Below are 8,866 nucleotides of genomic sequence, written 5' to 3' on the forward strand. Positions count from 1 at the left end.
ATATTTAAAATGACTTAAGTGGCTCCCATTGTATTTCTGTTGGAAGGTGGTGGTCTAGATAGAGCCTTAGGTCCCAAGGAGATTGCCTCTAGCCATCCTTCTCACCTGACTCTTCAGATGCTCTGGAACAGGGCAGGGAGAGGGAAGGTTCTTGGAATCTTAAGTAGCAGACGCCCAGGAAAATGATTGGAAAATAGTGGGGATTCGGAATGAAACACTGAATAGAAGCCGGGGCTTAGACTGCAAGAACTAGCTGTCCCTTTCCCTTTGTTCACCGTACAGAGAGCCCCACACTCCTGCCACAGTCATGCAACAATTCCATGGACCAGCCGGCTGTGCGTGAAGTTGGGCCGCTAGGAGTGTTTTGTGCCTTTTAGGAGTTATTTGTGGCACACTAAACTTGCTGACATGCCGTTTAGAAGAGTGAATACTGTGTATGCACTGTAACTACTATTTCATAAGGATTTTTGGTGTACATTGTGCCTCGGCACGCACAGGCTGCGGAGTAAGGGCTCCCCGAGTATGCATTGACACGATGCGCTGCAAATGATCCAGGCATGGGGGCGTCCCTGAGTGTGCATTGACTCCACGCTCGGCCATGGCTCCTACAGGGCTTTTATGGTGTAGCTTGCCAATGATCCGTGCATTAAAGACTCCCCAAATACACATTGACACGATAGACTGGAGTTGTTTGGGTCTACCATGGCAATGATCCGGGGATAATAGCGGTGTCTTACGCACTTTCATTGAGATTGGAGTGCTCCTAGTCCTAACGCAGAACCAGAACTGCCCCAGTTAAGTCCCACTGTGACTCCTGGTGCAGAGTGCATGGGTCTTTGACCTCCTGCATCATGACACTGTGGCATTGCTAACATTTGTTGATGTTTTCACTGATGCAATTGAGTAAGCTTTTTTTTCCCCCCCAAATGTACTTTTGTAATTCAGTACCTGGATTGGGGGCCCATGTGCTGATTGTTTCGTCTGGTTAACAATAAGCTAAAGATCTTGGAAAGGTCATACTTAAAGTGAAAGAGTGGCTTAGAGAGAATGAGTTTGGGAAATACATATGAATTTCAGAGTTAATATGGAATAAATAAGTTTAGTCCTGAGAAAATCGAGTTGGCTAAACTGAAATAGATAAAATAAGAAGGTGGTGAGAAGGTGGAAGGCACTTTTAGAAATCATAACAATAATATATTTTATAGTAAAATAATTCAAACACTACCAGAGTATGAACTAAAAAGTAAAATTCTCCTATTTCTTTCTGGCTTTTATACTATCCATTGTTATAATTTCTGATAATATTTTGGGCATATCCTTTTAGTAATATTTATACATATACAAATACATGTATATATTATTTGTTTACACAAATGGGATAATATTAAACAATACTCTTCAGTGTTTTGAATTTTCAATTAATAATATATTGACTGTCTCTCTTCAGCACATTTAACCTCTTACATTTTTTGTAATGATTGCATGGAATTCCAGGGTATGGATGTAACCATTTTTAAATTTATATTATTTCAACCATGGCTGCAATGAATATACTTACACATTTGCAGATTTGTGCAAATATGTTCATAGGGTAAGTTTTTAGCAGTGGAAATGCTGGCACCAAGCGATGTACATTTAAAATGTTGATACATATTGCCAAGTTGGCCACTAGAATGATTGTACTTTTTTTTTTTTTTTTTAATAGGCTCCATGCATGGAGCCCAACATGGAGCTTGAACTCACTATCCTGAGATCAAGATCTGAGCCAAGATCGAGTTGGATGGTTAACCGACTGAGCTACCACATACCTTCTAGAAAGATTGTCCTGTCTTATATTCTAGCTAATAGTGTGTATGCCTCTTTTCCCACTCCAGGCCAATACTTTGTTTTATCATGGGGGACGCTTCTGATGTGTGGGAGAGGATTTTCCCATCATGTTTTCTGCACAGCTTTATGGCGAGAACCCAGCCCTGGGGGCTGTGATAAATGCAGTGAAGTGCAGAAGTCAGACTACAAAGTAGGAAGTCCTGTTAGTCAAGATAAAGAGCAATTGCTCCACAAAACACACCGACATCAGTTGAATTTTATAATAGCATATCAATATGGGAGAATTGGAATTAACTCATATTAATCCATCATTCAGGAAATATTTGCTGAGAAGTTGTGACTTTTCCACTGGGATTGTAAGCCCCTTGAGAACAAAAGCTTTGTCTTGTTATCTCTGTGGCTTCTACAGATTTATGGAATGGGGCCTCACCCAAGGCTGTTTTTATTGTTGTTACTGTTTATTTGCTTGTTTTAATTTGGCCGTTTATTGTCCATGACATACTTGACTCTCTACCTGGACTACCTGAGGCTGGGGATTCAAGATGGCTGACACCCCTTTTCCCAGCAGCTCACAATAGGAGAGACAGGGGGATGTAAATCAGTCTGAAAATTCACATAATATGGGAAAATGAACAATGAGCAACTAACTCTGATGGAGTAGTTTCCTCAAAGTTTATTTGAACTAGGTCTCAGATGATGATTAGGGAACTGTTCCCATAGCAACAGGGTAGGACTTCTAGACAGAGGAAACCGCAATAGGTGGGTGAAGCTTTGTGGGAATGCTGGGGTGAACGGCTCACTGGGAGGAAGAGGAGCAGAAAGGGAAGCACTACCTACTTATGGGGAGGCACTGAGTCGGGCATTCTGGAACATAAAGGGAGCGAGGTATAAGGAAGGGGTAAGGTTCTCACTCAGGCTCTAAATCTGGATTGCAGTGGGGTATTCAAAAATCATGGAAATCCTGTAGCTTTAAAGTGCCTCATTTGTAAAATGGAACATATAGGCTACATAATTTCTAAAATATTTCTAAAATTTTATGGCCTTTGAGCTACAGGATTTGAACTTGCTTGCAAGGACCTTATCTTTTGTTCTGTGTGCCAAGGAGCACTATGTGCTATTTCAGGGTGTTCCTTTAAGATGGTAGGAAGAGGCTCATTATAATTTGCTGGAACTAACTACCATGGCCACTTAACTGTGATCTCAAGACTACTAAAAAGTGTGCCCCCCCTCAAAGATACTAATGAGAATGAAGAAGAAAATAACAGCGAGCAATATAAATCTTTTGATAATCACTCTTCATCTGCAACTAAATCCTATTTTACTGGAAGTTGAACAGACACTGCTTAAATTGTTTCTCTGAAGTATATTGCAGAGTTGGATGTCAAGTGTCCTGTTCCTTGGATTCCTATGCTGAATAAATTTCATAGGATTTGATAAGCATGTCATCCATGTCCTTGTCTGTGGCAGGGGGAAGCATTTGGATTGAGGCAACATCTAAAGACAGAGAGAGCCCTGTGGCCTTTTGGTTAGAGACCTCCCTCTAAGCTGACATCAGTTACTCTTTGAGAATTATTAGCCAGCTCATCTTGCCCAAAAGAATGAGAGACTTGGTTTTAAGTCTGTGCTGACTTCCAGATGAACTTTATGTAATTCCCCTAATTTTTAGGCTCAGGGTTTTCCACGTTGTATTTGAGGCTATCTAGAAAAAAACAAACACAAGCAGACTTCCCATAGGACCAAACAAGTGGCACAATAACATCTCTTGTGATCAGTGACTAGCCTAAGATTAGGTAGTTAGATGAAATGATTGAATTATTGAAGAAAGATGTCCTATCAGCCCTACTGGTCCCTGTTCAGTGTCTTGAATTTTACAAATGAAAGCAAGAGGTCTGAGAGGTTCTGCTGAAACCTCATAGCATTGAACCATCTGCCCCACATGTTGATGTTGGGGATTTCCAACGTAGTTTCCCATGAGATCACCTCCTATGTGGAATCCTTGGCAGTGACCTCCAAGAGGGACTCCTGACAAAACCAAATTTGATATTTTCATTGTCATGGAACAAAGCCTGGGTGATGAGAATAAATTTCTAATTTTCTCAGATATCAAACAGAAGCACGAGATTGTTGAGAGTATGAAGAGAGAACTCTTACTGTGTAGGTGAATAGGCGGCAATCAGTAATCACCGCTGGGACTTTGGGGACATGCAATCTTTGTTCAGATAACAGTCTTTCATAATGATTTACTCCCAGGTTAAAACAATTTTAATGTGCTTATGATCTAACAAAGTAACTAGACCATAGCTAGGTGGTCAATAGGAACTAATCAAATGATGAATAAGAAGGAGAGACTCAATGTTAGATACAATATAGAAAGATACCAGAATTGTTTTTGCCTAGTATGATAATACCTATGTGTGAAGAGAGAAATGACTGCAAGCTTAAATATGGTAGGACCTAACGGCGTGTCACTAAAACTTGAAAAAGGAGAGAAAAAAAAATTAGAACCAATGATCAATTTCTAAGGCCACTGTGTCTTTTGAATAACCTAATTATAGAAAGATCTCTCAAAGTAAACCTCATTTAAATCTAGACATGTCATCAATTGACTTGAAATCTTGAGCTTCTGTACCAACAAAATAGATTTGAGTAAATCACACCTTGTGATACCTTGTGAACTGTAGTAGTGTCACAACACTTAAAGCCTGTGAAGCACCTATCACTGAAGTTAAAACTGAGGAAGGAATGAGGAGCCAATAAAAACTTGCAAAAGCCATTCCAAATATATGAAAAAACAGATTGTCAAGATGAAGCAGGAAAGTTCCAATAAGGAATCCAAATTTTTTTTTCATCTTAGGAGACATATATGGCATCTTCAGTAAATGAAATTCGGACCATACACAGAAGATTGAATTCCTACAATGGTCATTTAACTGCAGAGGACAGAGCCCATACTTCACATCATAGAGCTGTAAATACAGTGTCATACCCAGAATTGGTTTCCTGGCATGAAATGTAAGAGATCTTGAGGATAGAACCTGGATAATAAGTTTTATTTGGCACCAACATTTTAACATCAGATCTTAAGAGGCCACCAAAGCTAGGAGACAGAGAAAGCAATTCTTCAATGGCCAATGGAGCTGCTTTAAGAAGCACTGGATCTTCATCTCTTGCTGAATTCAAGAGGGTCTCTTCCATATACTTTTTCACAGGTTAAAATGGTCTGTGATTGGAGATGCTACTACGATAATTTTCAAGATGAGATCAACAGGTGAGACACATCAAGATGCTTGTTTAATTTTAAGGGTAAATTTCTTTACCTCTGAAATCAGCAATAAAACCTTCCAGGTGATTTTTTAAAAAAAGCTTTTATTTATTTATTTATAAAAGACACACAGAGAGAGAGGCAGAGACGCAGGCAGAGGGAGAAGCAGGCTCTTCGTGGGGAGCCTGATGTGGGACTCCATCCTGGGACTCCAAGATCACGCCCTGAGCCAAAGGCAGACACCCAACCACTGAGCCACTCAGGCGTCCCTTCCCAGGTGATCCTTAAAGTGATTCCAACTTTAATGCAACCTCCTGTGGTTAGGGTTGCAAGGGTCTGTTCTAAAGTGATCCGTTCCTTTAAATATTGGAAGTCATATGCTGGAGGAAACAGGCATGGTTAAACAAGTAGTTCATTTTAAAAATAAAAAACAACTTTATTATTTTTCTTGGTTGAGAAATGGTATATGTTCATCGTAAAAAAACAGTTTTTTTGGAAAATATAAAGAAGAAAGTATTTTATACACTCTTTAGTGATATTAACTTTGCAAATCATGTTTGTTGCAAATATTTTTCTGTTTGTCATTTGCCTTTTTTTAATTACAGAGATTTTATATTTTTAAATGAAATAAAATGTATCGGGTTTTCCCTTTTCACTTCTGGCCTTTGACTTATGATAAGAAAGACTGCCATTTTTCCTAGATAATAAAAATCTTTATTCCTTTTTCCCATATTACTTTTACAGTTCCAATTTTTACATTTAAATTGTTGATCCCTCTGGAATTTAACTCAGTTTAAAGAATGAGGCTGGGATCCAGCTCTATTTATTTTTTCCAAATGGCTAGCTAGTTTTTTCAAGATAGTTTCTTGAATAATTTATCTTATTCCCACTGATATAAAATGCTGCTTTTATTATGTACTAAACGTCCATATATACTTTCTGGGCTCTACTGTGGTCATTTGATCACTCTGTGCATTTCTGTGCCAGGACCACAGTTTTAATATCTCATTACTATTCATTTTTAGAATTTTCCTGGCTATATGAATGTTTAGTCTTCCAGACAGATTTTAGAATCATTTTTCAAAGGTTCAAAGATGATCCTTTTAGGATTTTCATTAGAACTGCATTTTATATACAGACTAATTTGGGAGAAGAATTGTTTTTTTCACAATTCTGAGTCTTAGGTGAGAATGTCCCTCTGTGTGAATGTGTAACACAGATTTTTTGCCTGTTTCTCACAATGGTTGTTTCTGGGTGTTTTTGTGGGTTCTGTTGGTTTTATGATTTTTTAAAAAATATTTTATTTGACGGAGCACACACACAAGCAGGGCAAGCTGCAAGCAGAGAGAGAGGGAGAAGCAGTCTGCCTGTGGAGCAGGCAGCCCAATGTGGGCTTCATCCCAGGACTCCAGAATCATGACCTGAGCTGAAGACAGATGCTCAGCCAACTGAGCCACCCAGTGCCCCTGGTTTTATGATTAATCATATGGTTCTTAGGTGTGTGCTATCCTCTGGCAGAGACTGTAAGCTAGGAGCTGGATTGTGATGTTTTAGGGAGTCGCTATGTAATAGAAGCCTACCAAGTGGACCTTTCATATAACTTCAAGGTTGCCATGAGGCTTTGGGTAGATTTGCTTTCTAAGCTTCTTTAGAACCCCATCTGTGAAACAGGAAACTGGCAAGAATTTGTGAGCATCAGTGACGATACCTTAATTAACCTAATACAGGGCTTAGCACTTAGTGAGTCCTCGGATACGGGGACTGTTTGAGGGCCAGATTAAGGGGTTCATTTCAAAATTCCTTACAAGTTTGAGATACCTTGAAGCTCTCAAAAACATACCCATACTCAGCAGATTTTTAGAAAATGCTCTTAATAAAACACTGTTCTAACACCCTTCTCTTCTAACACCCGTGACAACATATTGGATATGAATAAGAGATCTCATCCAATGACTGTCTCATTCTGAGCAGGATCATTGCTGCAGGTCTGGTCCCAGCCGCATCGCAATGGGAGGCCTGATTCTTTCTTCTTACACCATTAATTAATGGTTGCTTGGGGAATTGAGGGAGGTGCTTCAATGTGTTAATGGCTTAGAAAAATACATCTGAGGTACACAGACCATTTGGAATACCCAGTTAAGAATGATTTGCCATCTATAGGAAAGCTTAAAGAAGGCTTTCACAAATATGGGCATTCAGCTAAACCAATAGTTAGCCCCACATTCTTAATGGCATAATCACCAGCATAACCAATTCAGCATAATGGCCTGTTAATACTGAAACAATTACTTTGGATAATAAAATAACACTTTTAATTTACCTGACACCAAATTCAACCTATGTGGATCATCTGATGGTGAGGTTAGGGGAAAGGGAGTCTGTTGAGTTCTAAATACATTATAAAGCGATAACACTTAATGTACGTAATGTATTTCAGGTCTGAGATGCTTTAAATGGCTAAGTGGAAAAATAAAACAATTAGAATATACTATTGCTTTGGAATTTGCCAAATACTTCATGATTTATATACTGATTTCCACAAGTTTCTTAGGAGGAAATGGTTAAACCTTGAAGTTGATGCACTTTGATTAAATTTGTTCATTTTAAACATCTGCTGTGGGAAGTGCTATGAAAGATACAATCAATACATTTTTGTTGAGTAAGAAATAATACTGTGTTCTAGGAAGAAAATGTAAACTAAATTCATTGTTCACTATCTTTATTTCTATTTTTCAGACATTATAAACTGTTTTTATTGTGTTTTATTGAATTGAATTGTTTAAATAGTTTTAAAAGTTTTATTTATTTAAGTAATCTCTACTCTCAATGTGGGGCTTTAACTTAGAACTCTGAGATCAAAAGTCCACTCTTCCAAAAGTCCATTCAATTAGGAGCCAGCCAGGTGCTCCTAATTGAATCATTTATATTTTCATCCAGTGTTTTTAAATTCTTTTGGGCAGTAGATGAGTTTTAAATCCTAAATAATTAAAAAGCCTCCCTATATATACCTCCTAAGTGAGTGACCAAGGCTGCCATCTATATTTTGGTCTCATAGTTTGTTGGTGTAGTCAAGGACTCTTGCTTTTTCATTTGGAAGGAGAAGAGCTGGGATCAAACCTAGGAGCCACACACCATATACATTAGAGATTCCAGTCAGCCTCTTCAGTTGCCTGATTTCAAAGTAATATTCCTAAGGCATAGCTGATTGAAATGTGACAATTAGTCCCTTTTTGCTAACTGTCTCTCGTGAAAAGGCAAATGCTCCTTGGAAAATATTATGAGTTATTAGTCATTTATACGTTAGTGATAATGAATTTATAATAGTTTTCTTAAAGTAAGTTAAGGATATATTAATTAATAAGTATGGTGAGGAAAAAAATTATCATCTTCCAAATTATAATTAAAAGCCAAATAGTTTATAGAGTCCTTTTTTTAAAAAAAAAGATTTATTTATTTGAGAGAGAGAGAACACACAAGCATGTAGGGGAGAGGGGCAGAGGAAGAGAGAATCCCAAGCAGACTCTGTGCCATGTATAGCGCCTGATATGGGGTTTGATCCCACAATCCTGAGATCATGACCTGAGATGAAACCAAGAGTCAGATGTTTACTGATTGTACCACCCAGTCACCACTAGAGTCCTTTATTGATAGCAGATTTTGATATGTTAGAGATGGAATTATACTGGGTATATTTTACTCTTGTTTTCTATTTAATGTTGTATCTGTTCCTCCAATGACCATGTACTATTCCAATGAATGGCTTCACCAGAATTATTG

This window comes from Canis lupus, chromosome 14 (genome assembly GCF_003254725.2).
Source record: "Canis lupus dingo isolate Sandy chromosome 14, ASM325472v2, whole genome shotgun sequence".
In the NCBI taxonomy this organism is placed as follows: Eukaryota; Metazoa; Chordata; class Mammalia; order Carnivora; family Canidae; genus Canis; species Canis lupus.